Below are 9156 nucleotides of genomic sequence, written 5' to 3'. Positions count from 1 at the left end.
ATCCACAACAACTGCGAGCTGTCGCCCATTGAGAAGTTTTCCCTTATTTGCGATCCTACGTTAAACCGGAGCTGCGAACCGTGCGATCGAGGGTGTGCGCCTGGAGCCGCGAATTACGCGGGTGGCAGTCAAGGTGCTCAAAGAAAGTTCGGCCGTCATACCGCTCTTGTAGACGAACACATTGATAGCTTGCTTGCAATCGCTACTGTGGATCATTCGTCCAATCTATCGCAGCCGCGGAACTGTACGAAGAAAGTACGATTAACACCAGCTGCCTGATAGCCTCGGAGTTCAAGCATCGGAGTACGCTGTTATTCTTCACCGAGTGCTCATGCGTGCTCTCCCGAAGACATCGCCATTCTCTACCGGCAACGCATGAAGGAGACGGAAGCGAATGACGGGCTACTCCAAGGTCACGGCAAGAAGAGGTGCGTGGACGTGATGAATTTCTGCAGATACAGATCGAGAGCAGAGAAGAGAGCTTTCGTTCGAGGTGCCTACGAAAATCCAGCCCCGTGGCACAGGAGCGAAGACATCCTCGCTTACAACCGCCGGTACCGTCAGCATTAGCGCTGGCCGCAGGATCTGCAAACAGCAGCCATGCCTGCTGCGTACTGTGTGGCCACCGTGACCACACTGTGAAGGACTGTCAGACTACTATGACAGCCGACGAAATTCGGCGGCGACTAATCGAGAAGAACTGCTGCTTCAGATGTGCCAGGGAGGGACACGTCGCACGAAAGTGCCGCAACGCAGCATGGCTCAGGTGGTTTGCGCAGCATGGCACTGCGCAAACCATCATCTTACCACACTTTGCGCAATATGAAAACCGTACAACCACCCGAATGCCGACAGAAGTGACACAACGAAAACCGACAGCGTGCCAGTGGCTACCAGTGCTCCCGCAAGCAGTTCTACGTCGCCATCTCCAGCTGTTCTCATGCAAACGGCCACAGTATGGGCATCGGGAAGGCACAATTTCGTGCTGGTTCATATACTGCTTGACAGCCAAAGAACATTTATAAGACGCGACTTGTCCACCAGACTCGACCTACCTTCCATCGGCACAGAAGACCTGTCTCTGCTAACATTTGACAGCTCCAAACGTTCCCGAACTTACAGATACCGAACCGTGCAACTCAAGCTGCAGAGTCGTTTCGATACGCAGGGCATCACGGTGGATGCTCTTGAAGTGCCAGAAGTCTGCATAGTGAGGACGCCAGCTGTCGGACAAGATCTCCTGGTGCAGCTGCGCGAGCGCAACATGCTTGTTGCCGATGAACAGCAGCTAGGAGACCGACCGACCCAAACCATCAATGTCATCATTGGATCGGACAACTATTGGCGTATAGTAACGGGAAGAATCGAACACCTGAGTAGTGACCTATGCGCCGTTGAGACGATCTTTGGTTGGCTTGTGCAAGGCATTTATCAAGTCAAAACCGCTAAAGAATTGCATCACGGGAACTACAGCACATCGGCTCTATTCCTTGCGTGTGAGCGCCATAGCCAAGCTACACCTTGCATGGTTGACCCGACCGAGATGTGGCGACTCGATGCGATAGGAATCACCGACCTTCCGGAAGACGTCGGCACTTGGGATCAAGCATCATTGAATCTGTTCACACAGTGCGTACACAAATAAGCCGGTCGGTATGTGGTTCCTCTCATGATAAAGCACCAGGGACGATTGACTAGCACAAACCAAAGTGTCGCGGAAACACGACTTAAACGCCAACTTCAGCGCTTCGAAGAACAGCAGGAGCTGTTGGAGGAGTATGACCGCACCATCCGGGAGTACTTCACAGAATGTCACGCCGAACGTGTCGACACCTCTTCAGAGCCAGGAGCGACCGTTTACTACCTTTCTCACCATGCTGTCGTCCGTCGAGATGCTATCACTACAAAGATCCGGGTAGTGTTCGACGCATCTTCACACGAACGCGGCGAGTCATCGCTCAACGATATCTTAGACAAGGGAGTCAAACTTGGTGCCGAGCTCTTGCAACTCCTGGTACAGTTCAGAATGAACCCAATTATTTTGACTGCGGACATCCGGAAGGCTTTCCTGCAAATTTCCATCCGGCAAGAAGACCGCGACGCTCTCCGCTTTTTATGGGTCAACCGAATCACTGACGAAGAAGGGAAACCACCTTCCACCGTCTAATGGCGAATGACTCGAGTGCCCTTTGGAGCGTCATCAAGCCCTTTCCTTCTGGCTGCTACTTTGCAGCGTCACTTCGACACGTGGAAGAAGACTTAGCCAGTGCTAGCTACACGCCTACAGAAAGCATTCTACGTAGACGACCTCGTCATAGGAGCTTCCACCGACGAAATCTACCGTGCTGCACTGAATATTTTAGCAGACGCAAGTACGGAGCTGAGAAAGTGGTGCTCCAATTCACGCGTTCTTGGTCGTCAATTCCTCCAGGACAACACTTCTATCGACAACATTGGAGAAACCAGAGAAACAACAAAATCGCTCTGCTTAGTATGGGACCGCAGTAATGACGACATCGTGATCAGCCCCAAGGCCGTTTCCGCGTACGTCTCTGCACACTCAGCCACGAAACGCACCATTCTGCAGTCATTCGCTAGACTTTACGATCAAGCCTCATTGCTCCGTTCGTCATCAGAGCGAAATTGTTGTTCCAACAACTGTGGCGAATGAACTCACCGTGGGACGACCCTTTACCGATAGACATTGACAGGCAGTGGGAGAGTTGGACCTCTGAATTGCCAACGCTCGCCTCGCTGCGCATTCCACGCTGCACTGTTTGTTCAACTCCTCGGCAGGTTCCACCATTTGAACTTCACCTGTTCTGTGACCAAGCCCACTGGCATACGGTGTAGCTGTCTACACGCGTCACACGACCAAAGGAGGAACGTTCAAGGTTCAAATGCTCATGAGCAAGAGCACGGTCGCGTCGCTCAAGACTACCTCGCTGCCACGTCTAGAGCTGCTTGCGTGCTTGCTGGCTGCCAGGCTGTGGAACTACTTACTAGGAATTACGGAAACAGCCAGCTGTCAGGGTTTCTTTTGGAGCGACTCGTCGATAGCCATACAATGGATTGCGGCTGACGCTAAACGATGGGAGACTTTCGTGAGAAACCGTGTTCTCGAAATACAACGTCTTACCTCGGGATATTCGTGGAGGCACTGCGCCAGCAACGATAATCCGGCGGATTTGCTCACCCGTGGAATCGCAGCCTAGACATTGACGCACAAGTCACTGTGGTGGACCGGTCCTTCGTGGTTGTCGCAGCATCATATACAATGGCCTTGGAAGATTTCGTCGACTCTTTCACCAGATGCTATTCATAGCGAGACCATTGGAGTGACATCAGCTTGCCCCACCGCAGTAGTCGTACCCTCTGCACCACCCTTTAAGCCTCTGCTTGAAGTTGCAAACTACGAACGCCTATCTCGATTACTCCGAGTTACGGCTTGGATCCTGAGGTTCCGCCGGAACGCTTCGTCGAAGGAGCCATCTTCAGCAGAACCACTGACGGCTTCAGAGTTGAACGAGGCAGAGATTTATTGGTTGAGATTGGTCCAACGTACCGCATTCGCAAGCGAAATTATGGCCCTGGAAGCAGGACAACAAGTTGCCAAGATATCCAGTGTGCTGACCTTACAACCGTTTCTCGACAGTGACAAAGTACTTCGCCTAGGAGGCAGGCTACAGCAGCTTGACGACCAAGAGAAGCTGAAGCATCCGATCTTGCTTCCTACTGATCAACGTTTCACCCATCTCAATTGGTTGACGCAACGCACGAAAGGCTCCTGCATGGTGGAATTCAGCTCACCCTCCTAGACCTTCGGTAGCGCTTTTGGATCATCAAGGGGCGCCGTACAGTGAAGCGCGTTCTAAAAGCGTGCTTACCATGCCGACGACGCTGCCTACTTCCCGAAGCTGCTCCGGTAGCACCCCTGCCAAATGAAAGAATTAATGAGGCAATTCCGTTTGAGGTGGGGGGAATTGATTTCTGTGGGCCACTCTATTGCCGTGATGAATTAGCTTCAACGGAAAAGGTGTACATCGTTGTCTTTTCTTGCGCTGTGACAAGAGCAGTACACCTGGAGCTGACAACAGATTTGACAGCGCGAGCATTTTTACTCGCTTTCAAGCGCTTAATTTGCTGCACGACGTGGAATACCTGCGATCGTGTACTCTGACAATGCGAAAGCATTTCGCTGCAGTGCCAAGCAGTTGTGCTCGCTCTTCGAAGACGGCGTTGAGGACTATGCCAGCTCTCACAGAATCAAGTGGCGCTTCATAGTTGAATGCGCACCGTGGTGGGGCGGCTTTTGGGAACGCGTCATTCGCACTATTAAGGAAGCACTCAAGCGTTGCCTCGGACGGAGCAGCTTGCGTTACAACGAGCTGCTCACCGTGCTAGCGGAAGTCGAAGCGGCAGTTAACTGTCGTCCGCTCACGTACTTAGAGGATGACGTCACGTCCACAGACGTACTGACACCATCGCACTTCTTAGTTGGCAAGCGTCTCGTCACTCTGCCAACAGAACGAGAAAACCTTGCCCTCAATGCCGCTGCGCCCGACCTTCGACGAAGAGCGCGGCATCAGGAACATCTACTCCGGAACCTGTGGAAGCGGTGGAAGAGGGAATATCTTCTGTTCCTACGTGCTGCTCACCACAGCAAGCCTACGCCTTCACCTAACGTAAAACCTTACGACCTTGTCCTGGTAGAGGATATAAATCAGTGTCGTACGGAACGACGTTCCAGGAACTAGTTCCTTTTTGGAGGAAAGGAGGAACGCCACCGTTCCATTGAGGATCGGTGGAACTGTAACGGTGTCTCGTTACGTTTACGTAAGAACGGCAGAGGGAACGGCGTTCCTTGAGCAAACGTTCCTTGGCATTTTACAGGCGCACGCACGCAGCATGTCATGCATGACAGGGCGGACGGGCGACAGCGTTAGGTACAAGAATCTACCGCTCGCCTGTCACTTTACTATGCTGCATCCTGATTTTCAATTTCAGGCGTCCGCCAGGGGCGCAGGGAAGCGCGCAATGATGGGATCGACCACGTGCGGCAGGAACACCTGATTTTGTTTTTTTTTTTCGCCTGAGCCAGTCTGACAGCAATGTCCTGGGGTGTAGAACACGCATTAGAGAACGTTTACCTCGATATTTGAGAATCATCGAACCCCTTTGCAAGGCCGCTGCCAGCAAAGGGCGCGCTAATTTTTTACCTCGGTGACTTTCGTTCTGCCAACTCAAAAGCGTGTGTGTGTGTGTGTGTGTGTGTGTGTGTGTGTGTGTGTGTGTGTGTGTGTGTGTGGTGTGCGCGCGCGCGTGCGTGCGTGTGTGTTGTGTGTGTGTGTGTGTGTGGTGTGTGTGTGTGTGTGTGTGTGTGTGTGTGTGTGTGTGTGTGTGTGTGTGTGCGTGCGTGCGTGTGCGTGTGTGTATGGGGGGGGGGGTCCCCTGGGGTATTGTCGGCGTAGGGAAAAGTGGGGGAGCCAGCTTACCGTAGTCGAGGCGCCTGCGCGTGGTTCCGCGGAGTCCTCGAACGGCGCGACTCATCGTCGCGAATCTGGTGTTTGATGCGCATAGGACAGAGGACACAGAATCACAGCGCTAGAGGCCGCAGAGAGTGAGTGAAGCACCGACGTGCTAACCCACCGAAATCCTGTGTGGTGGCCTTCCACTGCGCATGAATGGTCTCGGGCCTCAAAGTGACGGTGACAAAGTTACACTTTGGTTCATCCATTGGTTCTATCCGTTGGCAATGATCGCCTTGTCGCTTTCAGCGTACGCTTGCCGCGTGCCGCGTGCAGCGTCGTGCATGCCGCCGGCAGCTATTGACAAATGGCAGGGAAGACCTAGGACCATAGGCGTGCGCAGGGTTCCTCATTAGGGGGGGCGAAGGTTAATCGCAAGCGCCCCCCCCCCCATCCTACTAAGTCTATGTATGGGGCAGATTTTGCGCCCCCCCCCTTATGTGACTAGAAGGGTCAATGTACGGGGCAGATTTTGCGCCCCCCATCTTAGATGATTAGGGGGGAGGGGCGGCCGCCCCCCCCCCTGCCCCCCCTCTGCGCACGCCTATGCCTAGGACCGAAACGCAGTGGACGCGGGTGCCGCCAACGTTACTAGAACAAACTTGTTTGTTCTAGTAACGTTCGGTGTCGCAGTGGCGCCTGTCTGATGCCTTAGGTGGTAGGGCAGGCATCCATTCAACATATTAGTTATCTCCGTGGCTATCAGTCTAAAAATTTTATTACAGTTCACTTCGACAGCCGCCGCAACGATAATGTCTGTCATGCAATAAACAATACGCGTACATCCAGCGCTACATATATATATTCTTGTTGCGCCCGCTGAGCCTTGTCCTCGCCCCTCGGTTGACTTTGTTCCTATTTTTATACAACATGGCAGTACCCTCAAGCGCTTCCATGAAACGGCTCTTAAGCATCGGAAACGAAGTGCTGACGAGAAAACAGATTCGTTTGTCGGATACCATCATCGAGATACAACTCTTGCTGAGTGCGAACAAGGGACTTCACTAAGTTGCGAATGTATATACTGGACGTTATTTTCTATTCACAATTCAATATTGAATCAGCACTCATTAAACGCCCATGTATTGTTCCTTTTAATGCGGTTTGCTTTGCAAGATCGGGCTAGTTGGTAAGTTGGTAAGGTGCTTTAATCACAATGGATCCTGTGCAAGAAACGTATATATATATATTGATGCATATGTGGAAATTTCTATTTGAATATCTGAAGCGTAACATTCTGACTGCGCATTTGGACGTGGAAAGTGCCATATGTGCTGTACTTGTTATAGACGAGCACGAAAGTTGCGGTTAGACATGTGTGCATAGTATGGCCGGTGGTCTCTAAAAAGCCTTGTCTAGGAGCGTTTCTTTAGATTCCCTTTATCTACATATAACCTGGTGCCGCCGATGTCACATTCGTAAAATCTATGTAGCTCGATGTGCGCTTTAAATTTCTTGCTTTGTCAGGACTATCTGGCAGTGTCATTTGATTAACATATTGAAGATACTTAGTACAACTTGGCATGCACTCCAAAAAGCAAACTCGCTTTCACACACGCTTACACTCAAGAACACACCCCGCACACGGTGCCAAGTTGCGCTAAGTACCTTCAACATGACAAGTAACTAACTAGCCCGACAACAAGTTCTAAAAGCTATTTTGATTAAAAATCCAAATGTAACGTTAATGTAACGACACGTTCCAATTTTCGAAATGTAACTGGAACGAGTTCCTTTCACGCTAAAGGAACCTGTAACGGGAACTCGTTCCAAGATTGGGAAGGAACGAGGAATGACATTTCGTTCCTGTTTTAGAGGAACGTATACAACACTGATCTAAATACACCGCCTCTCACATGGAAGACGGGTCGTGTCATTAAGGCATTTCCGGGAAAAGACGGTATTGCGCGCTCCTTCCTGATACTGCTGTCGAACGGTCAGCAAGTCCAACGTCCCGTGCAGCGGCTCTACCTCCTGGAGGCGCACTCATGCAACGCGGCCGTGGGAGTGTGATGAAAACTGAAGAGGACGATGCGCGGCAGAGCGCGTGGGCACGGACGGGGAGAGCGCCGCGAGAGGAAAGAAAGAAGAAGTTGAGTTCGATGAATAAACCGTAACCGAAGGGGACATCAATCTCACTGTCTTCTATATACGCCAACAAAATTGAAAAATTTCGGGGGGGGGGGGGTTGAACCGCGCAACCCCCCGCCATCTTGGCTACGCCCCTGCTCCTCTCCATAACCGGTTCTCCCCTCGCCTACTCAACTCCCACTCAAGGCGAGGAGAGCGAAGAGACAAGAATAAAGCAGTTGAGAGTTGGGATTCACGCCGTTCGGTTGTCTTTCTCTACCGCTCGCACACGCGTTCCAACAGTGGTGACCCGAACGAGGCTTATAGCCGTTTCAACATATCGACGCCATGCAGACCGCAACTGACGCACCAGCCATTTCCACCGTCGACATCAAGCTCCTGCCGTTTTGGTCAGCGGACCCGCAGCTTTGGTTCCTGGGGGTGGATCGAGTCCCAATTCGCCGCTCGTCGCATTACTGCCGACCTAACAAAGTATCACCATGTGGTCGCTAGCCTCCCACCAACAACAGTGAGCGAAATGCACGATGTACTAGTCGCTCCACCTGCAGAGAACGCGTACACAACGCTCAAGCACCTGTTCATCAGACGTCTCACGCCGTCAGAGCCTCAGCGACTGTAAAAGCTACTGCACGCGGAACTCGGCGACCGGACCTCCAGTCAACTATGCGCCACACGAGGCAGCTACTGCATACGGCCGACTCTGCAACCACCGACGCTGACAGCAGACTGCTTCGCGAGCTCTTCTTGCAGCGACTTCCCACGAACGTGCGCATGCCTCGGCTGCCAACAAAAACAAAGACCTTTTTCAGCTCGCCGAGCTCAAGGATCTGGCTGTCGCTGTGCCGTCCATCGCGGCACTGCAGGCAGCCGCGATGCCTGCAACGAGCTGCAGGACACCCGAGAGCAGATATCCCGCCTCACCGACGCAGTCGCAGCGATACAGGCACCCTGAAGAGCACCGCGGCGTTCTCCAGCGCAACAAAGAACCTGTTGTAACACAAGAATCACGGCAACGCTGCTCGCAAACGCATTCCTCCTTGCGATCATGCGGGAAACGACCGCGGCCGGCACTGAGGGCGACCAGTGTCCCGGACACCCCAGAACGTCGTCCATCAGTGTTTTTCCTCACCGACCGCTACAGTGGCCTGCCATTCCTCGTGGACATCGGCGCTGAGGTGAGCGTGTTGCCTGTTCGGTCATCAGATCGCCGTGTCCCCAGTGCGTCTCCCTGATATAAGTACAGATAGCCGGAGACTAGAAAGCAAAATGAGACATCGCGCTACGAGAGCCCAGAACGAACTAACTCTTTATTTTCCCGCGTCCCCATCTTTCAGTCCCCAGGCGTGACGCCACAACACACAAAGCAACAGCGCCGCGCGAGGGCGCTGCGTGTTAGCTATTAACATTGTGACACTCCTCCCTTCTTAAGAAAAATCACTACGGGGAGTACCTAAGCACTGGTTACCTTGATATTTTGCTGCGTCGCAACATTGGTGTGCAAGGCGCCGCCACGGAGTCACTCCCCGCATGAACACAG

Source organism: Rhipicephalus sanguineus, chromosome 3 (genome assembly GCF_013339695.2).
Source record: "Rhipicephalus sanguineus isolate Rsan-2018 chromosome 3, BIME_Rsan_1.4, whole genome shotgun sequence".
Lineage (NCBI taxonomy): Eukaryota > Metazoa > Arthropoda > Arachnida > Ixodida > Ixodidae > Rhipicephalus > Rhipicephalus sanguineus.
This window is presented reverse-complemented; position numbering follows the sequence as displayed.